Source organism: Otolemur garnettii, unplaced genomic scaffold (assembly GCF_000181295.1).
Source record: "Otolemur garnettii isolate 467f Iridium unplaced genomic scaffold, OtoGar3 scaffold00344, whole genome shotgun sequence".
In the NCBI taxonomy this organism is placed as follows: domain Eukaryota; kingdom Metazoa; phylum Chordata; class Mammalia; order Primates; family Galagidae; genus Otolemur; species Otolemur garnettii.
The window spans coordinates 72143-81864 of record NW_003852739.1 but is presented as its reverse complement, the minus strand read 5'-3'; the positions used below and the strand labels follow the sequence as shown (position 1 = coordinate 81864).

The following is a 9722-nucleotide window of genomic DNA, read 5'->3' as shown; positions in this document are numbered from 1 at the left end:
AAAAAAGACAAAGAAGGTCATTGTATAACAGTGGTTCTCAACCTTCCTATTGCTGCAACCTTTTAATACAGTTCATGTTGTGGTGACCCCCAACCATAAAATTATTTTCATTGCTACTTCATAATTGTAATTTTGCTACTATTATGAATTGTTATGGAAATATCTGATGTGCAGGATGTATTTTCATTGGTCGCAATCCATAGGTTGAGAACTGCTGTTGTATAATGATAAGCAAGGGGATATACATGTAACAATTATAAATATATATGTACCTAACACTGGAGCACTAAATATATAAAGGAACTATGATTAGAGTGAGAGAGACAGACTCAATGCAGTAATAGCTAGAGACCTCAATAACCTGCTTTCTCCATTGACCAATCATCCAGACAGAAGATCAACAAAGAAATATTGGACTTAATCAGCACTAGAGACTAAATGGACCTGACATCTGCAGAACACTACATCCAACAGCTGCAAAATACACATTCTTCTCAGCACAGGGATTATTCTCAAGGATAAAACATATATTAGATCACAAAAATGATTAAAATGTTCAAAAACTTGAAATTATTTCAGGTATTTTCTCTGACCACAGTGAAAAAAACTATAAATTAATAAGAGGATGTTCGGAAACTATATAAACATATGTATATTAAACAACATGTTCATCAAAGGCCACTAAATCAATGTAGAAATTGGCACCTGTGGCTCAAGGAGTAGGGCGCCAGCCCCATATACCAGGGGTGGCAGGTTCAAACCCAGCCCCAGCCAAAAGCTGCAAAAAAAAGAAATAATATATATATATATTTCTTGAAACAAATGGAAATGGAAATTAAACATATAAAAACATAGGAGGTACAGAAAAAGCAGTAAATAACAGGAAAGTTTATAGCAATAAATGCCAACATCAAAAAATTAGAAAAACTTCAAATAAACAACCTAAGTATATATCTTGAACTACAAAAACAAGAACAAACCAAAGCCAAAATTAGTACAAGAAAAGAGGTAATAAATATCAGAGCAGAAATAAATGAAATTGAAGTAAAAACAATAAAAAATGATCAACAAAATGAAGGGTCGGATTTTTGAATAGACAAAATTGAGAAAGCCAGACTAAGAAAATAAACAAGACACAAATAAATGAAATCAGATATAAAAAATCAGACATTACAACCAATACCAGAGCAACTCAAAGGATCATTAGAAACTACAATAAGCAACTATATGCTAATAGATTGGAAAAGCTAAAAGAAGTCGATAAATTTGTAGATGCATACAAACCACTAAGATTGAACCAGGAAGAAATCCAAAAACAGTAGACCTAAAACAAGTAATGGGATAGAAGCTGTAATATAAAGTCTCCTACCAAAGGAAAGCCCGGGACCTGATAGCTTCACTGCTAAATTCTAATCAGGAGGCTGAGGAAAGAGGATTGCTTGGGCCAAGAGTTTGAGGTTACAGTGAGCTATGATAGGCCAGTGCACTTAAGCAAAGGCAACAGAATAAGAGCCTATCTCAAAACAAAAACTTATGAAAGAAATCGAAGTAGGCGCACAAAAAATGGAAAGATATTGGAAGAATTAGCAGAGTTAAAATGCCCAAACTACCCACAGTGATGATCTACAGATTCAATGCAATCTCTATCAAAATACCAATGGCATTCTTCACAGAAATAGAAAAAATAATAATCCTAAAATGTATACCAAACCACAATAGGCCCAGTATAGCCAAAGATAGCCTCAGTAAAAGGAAAACTGGAGGAATCACATTTCCTGATTTCAAATCATACTACAGAACTGTAGTAACCAAAACGGCATGGTACTGGTATAAAAACCAATGGAACAGAGTAAAGAACCCAGAAATAAACCCACACATCTATAGTGAACTTATCTTTGGCAAAATTACCAAGAACATACGGTGGGGAAAGTATAGTCGCTGCAATAAATGGTGCTAGGAAAACTGGATATCCATATGCAGAAGAATGAAACTAGGCCCTATCTGTCACCATATACAAAAATCAAATGAAAATAGATTAAAGACTTAAATCTAGGACCTGAAACTATAAAATTACTAAAAGAAAACACATTGAGGAAGCATTCCATGACATTGGTCTTGGCAACAACTTCTTGAGTAATACCCCTAAAGCACAGGCAACCAAAGCAAAATTGGATAAATATGATCACATCAAGCTAAAAAGCTTCTGCACAACAACATAGCCAAGTGCACTTCACAAAGGAAATTTTGCAGTTGCTTTCAGAGATTACAGTGTAGAATGACAGGAGGATCTTTCCTCTGAAGTCCAAGGAGATAAACAGGATAACCTCAAATTCTTTCCCAGCTCTGTAGTTTATCAAAATACCAGGCTACTCTGGTAGCCTTCCAAGTTTTCAGGTTACTAAAATGGCCCTGCCTGTCTTTCCTCACTGTTTAGCACTCAGAACATAGCTGTGATACTGGTTGAAGCTTAATGTGCACACGAGTTCTACAAACTTCTGTGGTACCAGTGCAAATGGGATGAAAACATTTCAGTTGTGCTTCTAAAAATCAAGTCATTGAGCTCTAGTTAAAAAATGACCTTTTCTGGGATTTGAGGGGTATCCAACCCACAGATCCGCAGGCTTTATGTGGATTATGTGAGGACTTTTTAGCTTATCTGTGGTGGCAGATAGCATGAAAATTATGCACAGACCTTTTTTATTTCTCATCAGCTTTCATTAGTGTTATTTATTTAATGTGTGGCCCAAGACAACTTTTCTTTTTTCCAATGTGGCCTAGAGAAGCCAAAAGGTGTTGGAAGTTAACAGATAGGTTGATACTTCCAATCCCACAGGGAGAGCTCTCATGATCATCATAATTAAAAGCTATTAGGTACACTATCGGACACAGTGCCTAACCAGATATTAAGAGAGAAGTTCAGTGAGACTCCTATTTAAAAAATGAGCCCAGGGCAGAGCCTGTGGCTCAAGGCGTAAGGCATCAGCCCCATATACCGGAGGTGGAGGGTTCAAACCTGGCCCCAGCTAAAAACTGCAAAAATAAATAAATAAGCCCATTGTACAGAAGAGAGTAAAATACAATGAAAGTAGAACTGAGAATTGTGTTACATACCTGTTAGATGTGTGAAATTAACGTCTGATCTTTGTGCTTGGGGTCTGGATCTACACGGCCACAGGGCAGTACCAGCTGCAAACAACACTCTTCAATTTTCTTACAAATCCTGTGACCTGAAAAGGAAAGAAGGTGTTGGTAAATACCTTTGCCACAGATACAAAACTACTAAGCAGGAATTTAGTGTGGAGAAAAGAATCCCACTCTTTTTTAATACATGAAAACACAAGAACAACAATAAGCCCTTCCAACCATTACACACCCTTAACAGGAATAAGCCTAAGCTTGAAGATGGCCTGGACTTCAGAGGGCAAAACCTATTGTGATGTCATCAACTATGACCAGGTGGTGACTTCATACTACATAGTGTAATGTGCTGGGATCCAGATTTGTGGTCAAGGATACTTTTCTGCTCTCTTCAGCTGTTGTCCCTGAAATAAATGAAATAGGTAACTTGTTAGCCCTACATCCACAGAGAGAGTAATGTTCTCCCACTTGTGGCTTATTGATTTTAATGACAGTCGAGTTTCCAAACACTAGGTTTACGTAACAGTTGGGATTTTGTACAGCACGTAACTCAGATAGCAGCACAGCTTACAAAAATGGACAGAGACACTTAAGTGGGAGGCTATTGCAAGGACCTATTTATACACATATCCAAAAATATCCATTTTATAAAAGCTTACAAATTTACTATGCCTGACTATCTCCTCAATTTGTTCAAAGCATCACAGGTCTTAAACCATGTCATAATTCTGCAAACTACCTGCCAAACAACAACAAAGCACCTCTTGCATCAAAACTGGTAGCACATTACTACTTATCAGCGAGTAAAAAAAATACTGGGAAAAAAATCAGTAGAAATTCCAGATACTGTCTCCTTGTATCTCCCACTTCCAGATCTCTACAAGGCCCTCCTCTCACCCCTCAGATTTTTCCTCCGATATCAGCTTCTCAGCAAAGCCTTAGATGCACAATTGACCCAAAGTTGCCAATCCTATACCCACCCCCACCATTCCCCATCCTTGCTTAGTTTGCTTTGTAGCATGTGGGACTATCTTTCACAATATATACATATCTTATTGGTCTTATTTTCTCAGTCTCCCTTATTAGAATGTGAGCTCCATGTGAGCAAAACTTTGTCTCTTTCATGGGTATAGTTCCAACATTAAGAACTTGTCAGGCGGCTCGGCGCCTATAGCTCAAGCGGCTAAGGCGCCAGCCACGTACACCTAAGGTGGCGGGTTCGAATCCCCAGCCCGGACCCGCCAAACAACAATGATGGCTGCAACCAAAAAATAGCCGGGCGTTGTGGCGGGCGCCTGTGGTCCCAGCTACTTGGGAGGCGGAGGCAGGAGACTCGCTTGAGCCCAGGAGTTGGAGGTTGCTGTGAGTTGGGACAGCTTGAGGCTCTGTCTCAAAAAAAAAAAGAACATGTCAGGCACATAGCAGAGGCTCCACAAATGTCTGCTGGAATTAATAACCATCACCTTTGGTCACTAACCTTAATCTTCATGCCACTATAAGAAGTGACTCTGTTAATAGTATAGTGTGCTTCCTTGAGAATTTCCTTCCACATATTTACATTCTGATATGATGGCCCATTAAAAATTGATACCTTATACCCAATTAAGCTGTTGAATATTTATATAATACTTAAAAATCACCTGTCTACAATCCTGCCTAGAAACCTAAGTGATTGTAGCTCTGTAACTCTCTTAGTTTGGGTATTTTCATTCATCTCTCTCAATAATATATTCAAACTGTGATTTTTTGTTTTTGTTTATTCTTTATCATGAATAATTTTGAACAAAGAGATAAAACAACAAATCAAAATATCCACCAACCAGCTTCAACAACGATAAACTTTTCACCAATCATATTTTATCTGAATTTTTTGCTAGAATATTTCAAAGTTTATTCCAAATATCATATGACTTCACACATGAATTCTAACAAGCGATACAATCCTAACAAGCTATTTTGATTAAAAAGTAAGTAAAATACCTTCATTGCATCTGAGAAAACTTTAAATTATTCTCTAATGGCAAAAGAAAATATCCATGTCTCATTTCCCTGTAGACCTTAAAATGCCTCTTAATTTTGACTTGTTCTCATTAGGATCCAAAACAAGTATTATATATAACACTGATTCAGAATTTTCCTATTCCTCTTTTAATAACTTCTCCCCTTTTTTATCTTTGCCATTCCTCTGATGAGAGTCTAATCTATTATTTTCACTGTAGAATTATTCACATTCTGTATTTCATGGTATGCATGCTAGCACAAAACATGTTTCTTTACAAATAAAGTATCTTGTAGTTAGATCTATGGATTTGGAAAATTCCAGCGCAATTTTCTTGGCAAGAATATTTTCAGCTGATACTTGTACTCCAATTGCATTATATGAGAATTCATATAATATACTTCACAAATTTTGATATAAAAATGGATCAGTGAGTTGTTCCTTGATGCAATTACATTATACAATTTTCCATCAGTTTTTTACCAAATTTTATTTAATCTATGTCCCAGTTTACCTCTTTATTATTGATACGCAATTCACATACTTTATAATTCACATCATTAAAGTGTACAACTCATTGTTTTTAACTTATTCAGAAAATTGAGTATTCATTACCACAACCAATTTTAGAACATTTTTTCTCACTCCAAGAGGAAAGCCCACACCCATTAGCAGGCATTGTTCATTGCCCTTCTGCAATCCCCTAGCAACTACTAAATTACTCTCTTTCTCTGTATAGATTTGCATATTGTGAACATTTTGTGTGAATGGGATAATGCAATATGCATTATTTTGCATCTGGATTCTTTAAAACTATTTTAAACATTAATTCCATGTTGTATCATGTATCTGTACTTCATTCCATGTTATGGCTAAATAATAATCCATTGTATGAAAATACCACGTTTTGTTTAAAGGTTCATCACTTGGACATTTGGCTTGTTTCTACTTCTGGGTTTATATAAATAATGTCCCCCACAAACATTGTGGTACAAGTTTTTGTGTACATATCTGTTTTCAGTTCTTTGGGGGCATAGACCAAAGAGAGGAATTGCTGAATCATATGGAAACTATATGCTTAACTTTTTTCTTTTTTTGAGACAGAGTCTCACTCTGTCACCCTGAGTAGAGTGCCATGGAGTCATCATAGCTCACAGCAACCTCCAACTCTTGGGCTTGAGTGATCCTCTTGCCTCACTTTTCTATTTTTTAGTAGAGACAGGGTCTCATTCTTGTTTCAGCTGGTCTCAGACTCTTGAGCTCAAGCAATATAACTGCCTCAGCCTCCCACAGAGCTGGAATTACAGGTGTGAGCCACTGTACCCTGGCTGTATGTTTCACTTTTTATGGAAGTGCCAAGCTGCTTTACACAGCGGCTACAACATTTTACTTTCTCACCGGTAGTACATGAAGGTCAGTTTCTTCACATGCTCACCACACTTGTTATTTTCCATTTTATTTTTATAATAGCCATTCTGGTAAGTATGAAGTGTGTCTCCTTGTGATTTTGATGTGTATTTGTCTAAATAACTAATCCTTTCTTGTACTAACTTGCCATTTGCATGGAGAGAACACGGAAGTTGCAGTATGAGGGCCTGGCTGTGGTGCCCTGGTTTACGTCAACAATGCCAAATAGCCTCTGTGGATACTGATTTCCTGGCAAAATGAGTAGTTATCGAACAGTGTCTTTTAAGGGAATGGCAGAACAAAGACTATGACTTGACTCTCGGCATGGGACATAGCCATTATGTGAAGGAGGAGAAAAATAAGGAAGAATCCAGAGACTAGCAGGTGAAATTCATGGTCCAGGGCTTTTTCAGATATTTCCACCTGAGGAGAAAGCAGAAATTCTTTTATCATTTTCTATAAAGTGGAGTTGTATCAGAGAGGTAACGCCTCCCCCAATTCTCCCTTACTAGTTGAAGGCAGCTGAGTTCTATGAGATTCCCCATATTGACCTAAAATAAAAAATAGGCAGCTGCCTGGCCAGAATAAAGCACCATAGGTCCTATTTATTGCCCTCCACCCGTCCTGATATTGCATATCCAATGTTTTCAAAACAATAAGGGAATGGGCAAGAAAAACCATTTGAGAGTCCACCCCAGAACCCAAGGCTGCTAGCAGCTAGCCAGCAGGTGGTATTGAGCAGGGGCTGGGGCCAAGAGTGAAAAACAGGCAGGAATTTCTGAGGAATTGGAGGTGGTTAAAAGCTGACTGTACTGTCTTTAATGGTTGCACTGCAGAGACCCTAGATAACTTTTACAAGTGTTTTTTTAAGGGTGCTTACACTGAAGAGTGAACCAAGACAGGGGAGATTTCAGTTTTCATTTAAAGCACCTTCCCTTGAACAGAAGAGTATGAGGTTGCTCTGAGCTGTGACACCATAGCCCTTTATGCAGGGTGAGAGAATGACACTGTCTCAAAAAAAAAAAAAAAACAACAACAACAACAATTACATTCCTTTGATGAATTTCCCACCAAAAATAAATACTGCTGCATTTCCGTGTATGCATTTGACAACACAGGAAGACAGGTACCTAAATTTTCAAGGGCTAGTGAAGTGTTACTTTAAGGGCGTTTACACTGGAGAGTGAACCAAGACAGGGGAGATTTCAGTTTTTATTTAAAGCACTCCTATATTTGTGACTTTTTCCGTAAAATCTGTCAAAGACTACATTGTCAGTAGAAATAAAAAAAAACTCCAAAAATTAACTCCACCGTCAATTATTTAACAAGTGACTACCCTGGAATTTTCCCACGGGGCATGGGAGCTCCCTAGACTAGTATTTTACAAGACTCTGTATTTACATACCACCCTCCTTGGGGGAAAAGGTGCTGGGAAGATAGACACCTCAATGTAACACTACTTTCTGAGTGGTGTCATCACGGGTTACCTTTATTTTTCTCTATACACTATTATTTGGCAAGAGAGGCGTGTCCTCCAAACCGTATATGGCAGTACGGCGGAGGTAAATCGGAGCTTTGGTCAGACAGGGAAAACCTGTAAGTGACTAGAACTCCTTGAAAATCAGCACATCAACATCACCTAGGTTCATTGGATCCCCTGCAGCAGCCCTAAAAGGCCGAATAAGAAACACTGACGCCTAGCAAATACTTTGGTAAAACGCAGAATGAGGTAGGACTCTGGCAGTATCTGGTATAGGGAACTCTCCTGTCACCTGGGGCTGGGAGCAATTAAGCCTTTTGAAAACCAGAGGCATACGAATGAGATAAATATTCTGTGATAGGGTGTTTCCTATACATTCTTTCACCTCTAAATACTTATCAGAATGTCAAGCAAAACATTTTGGTCTGTTATCGTTCTAGCTCAGGCATCCTTTGCCCTCTTGATAACAGTGACCCTACCCTAAGGGAAACAAATAGATTGTCCTGAGCAGCTGGCAAAGATGAGAGGTTTCCCATCTGACTTTCTCAAGCCCACTTCTCCCCGCCCCTTCAAGCCTGTGGAACTATAGTAGGACAAGACGCTCCTCCCCTAGGCGGGGCCCACCACAGAACCCGGATTCCCAGCACTTCCCTTTCCCTTCAGTCCACACCCTCTCCAGGGAGTAGCAGACAATCGCGGTGGCCATAGAAGTGGCTGCATACCCTGGGCCAAGCCAGCATCCAATTACCGCACGGGGTGCATCGGGGTCCATCCCTCCCTAACGCCCGAATTGGAGCTGGTCGGACATTTCTTCCTGGTGCGTGTCCTCAGCCAGGTGGGTCTCCTGTGCTTTTGTTTTCCCTTTTTTTGCCTTTCATTTCCCTGCTCGGGGATAATGCGGGGCCGAAGACTGGGCCATGAACAGCCTTTCTGGGACCCAGCAGGGTACTGAGTACACACCCTACAGCGAGGGGACAGTCAGTTCCGAGCATACAACCTCGAGCAATGGTGTCTGCAGCCACGATGGTTCGGGCATTGAGTGCGGATCTTGAGGTACCAGCGGGCCGAAACAAAGCCTTGTGCATCAGCCTGGGTATTGCTGAGTATTTTCTGCTGCTTAAAATTTGTGCTCTGTCAAGTTGAGTAAAACATCCATGTTTATCCCCTCGGGCCTGCCCCATCTGTAGGCCTAGCAGCCCTTTTCTGTGGCCAGAGGGCGGGCACAGAGGGTGCTGCCCCTGCACACCGATTTTGTTCGCACAACTCAGGTCTCCCGAAGCACGTGGCAACAGGAGGATCTGCCTGCTAAGATGGTTTGGATTAAGTGCTAACTACACCACAAGGTGCTTACTACACCACAAGGACACGCTACTCAGAGGGGCTGGGCTCCCCGGACTTAACCCCTAGATAAAGAAGAATCTCTGGCCCACACGGTGCCTCATGCGCCCATAGTTCCAGCACTCAGGGAGGTGGAGGCGGGTGGAATGTGTGAGCTCTTGAGTTCCAAGCCAGCTTCAGCAAAGTGAGACCCTCTCTACTAAGAATAGAAAAACTCATCAGGCATAGGGACAGGGTTCCGTAGTCCCAGCTGTCCGGGAGGCTGAGGGAAGGGCCCAAGAGGTTGCTGTGAGCTATGACACCATGACACTCTACCCAGGTTGACAGAGTGAGATTATGACTCAAAACAAAAAAAAAAAA

At 40.0% G+C, this 9722-nt stretch overlaps 1 pseudogene; it reads right to left on the bottom strand.

The window, feature by feature from the left end:
* Positions 1-9722, bottom strand: part of LOC100946070 — a 36674-nt pseudogene that overhangs the window by 6688 nt on the left and 20264 nt on the right.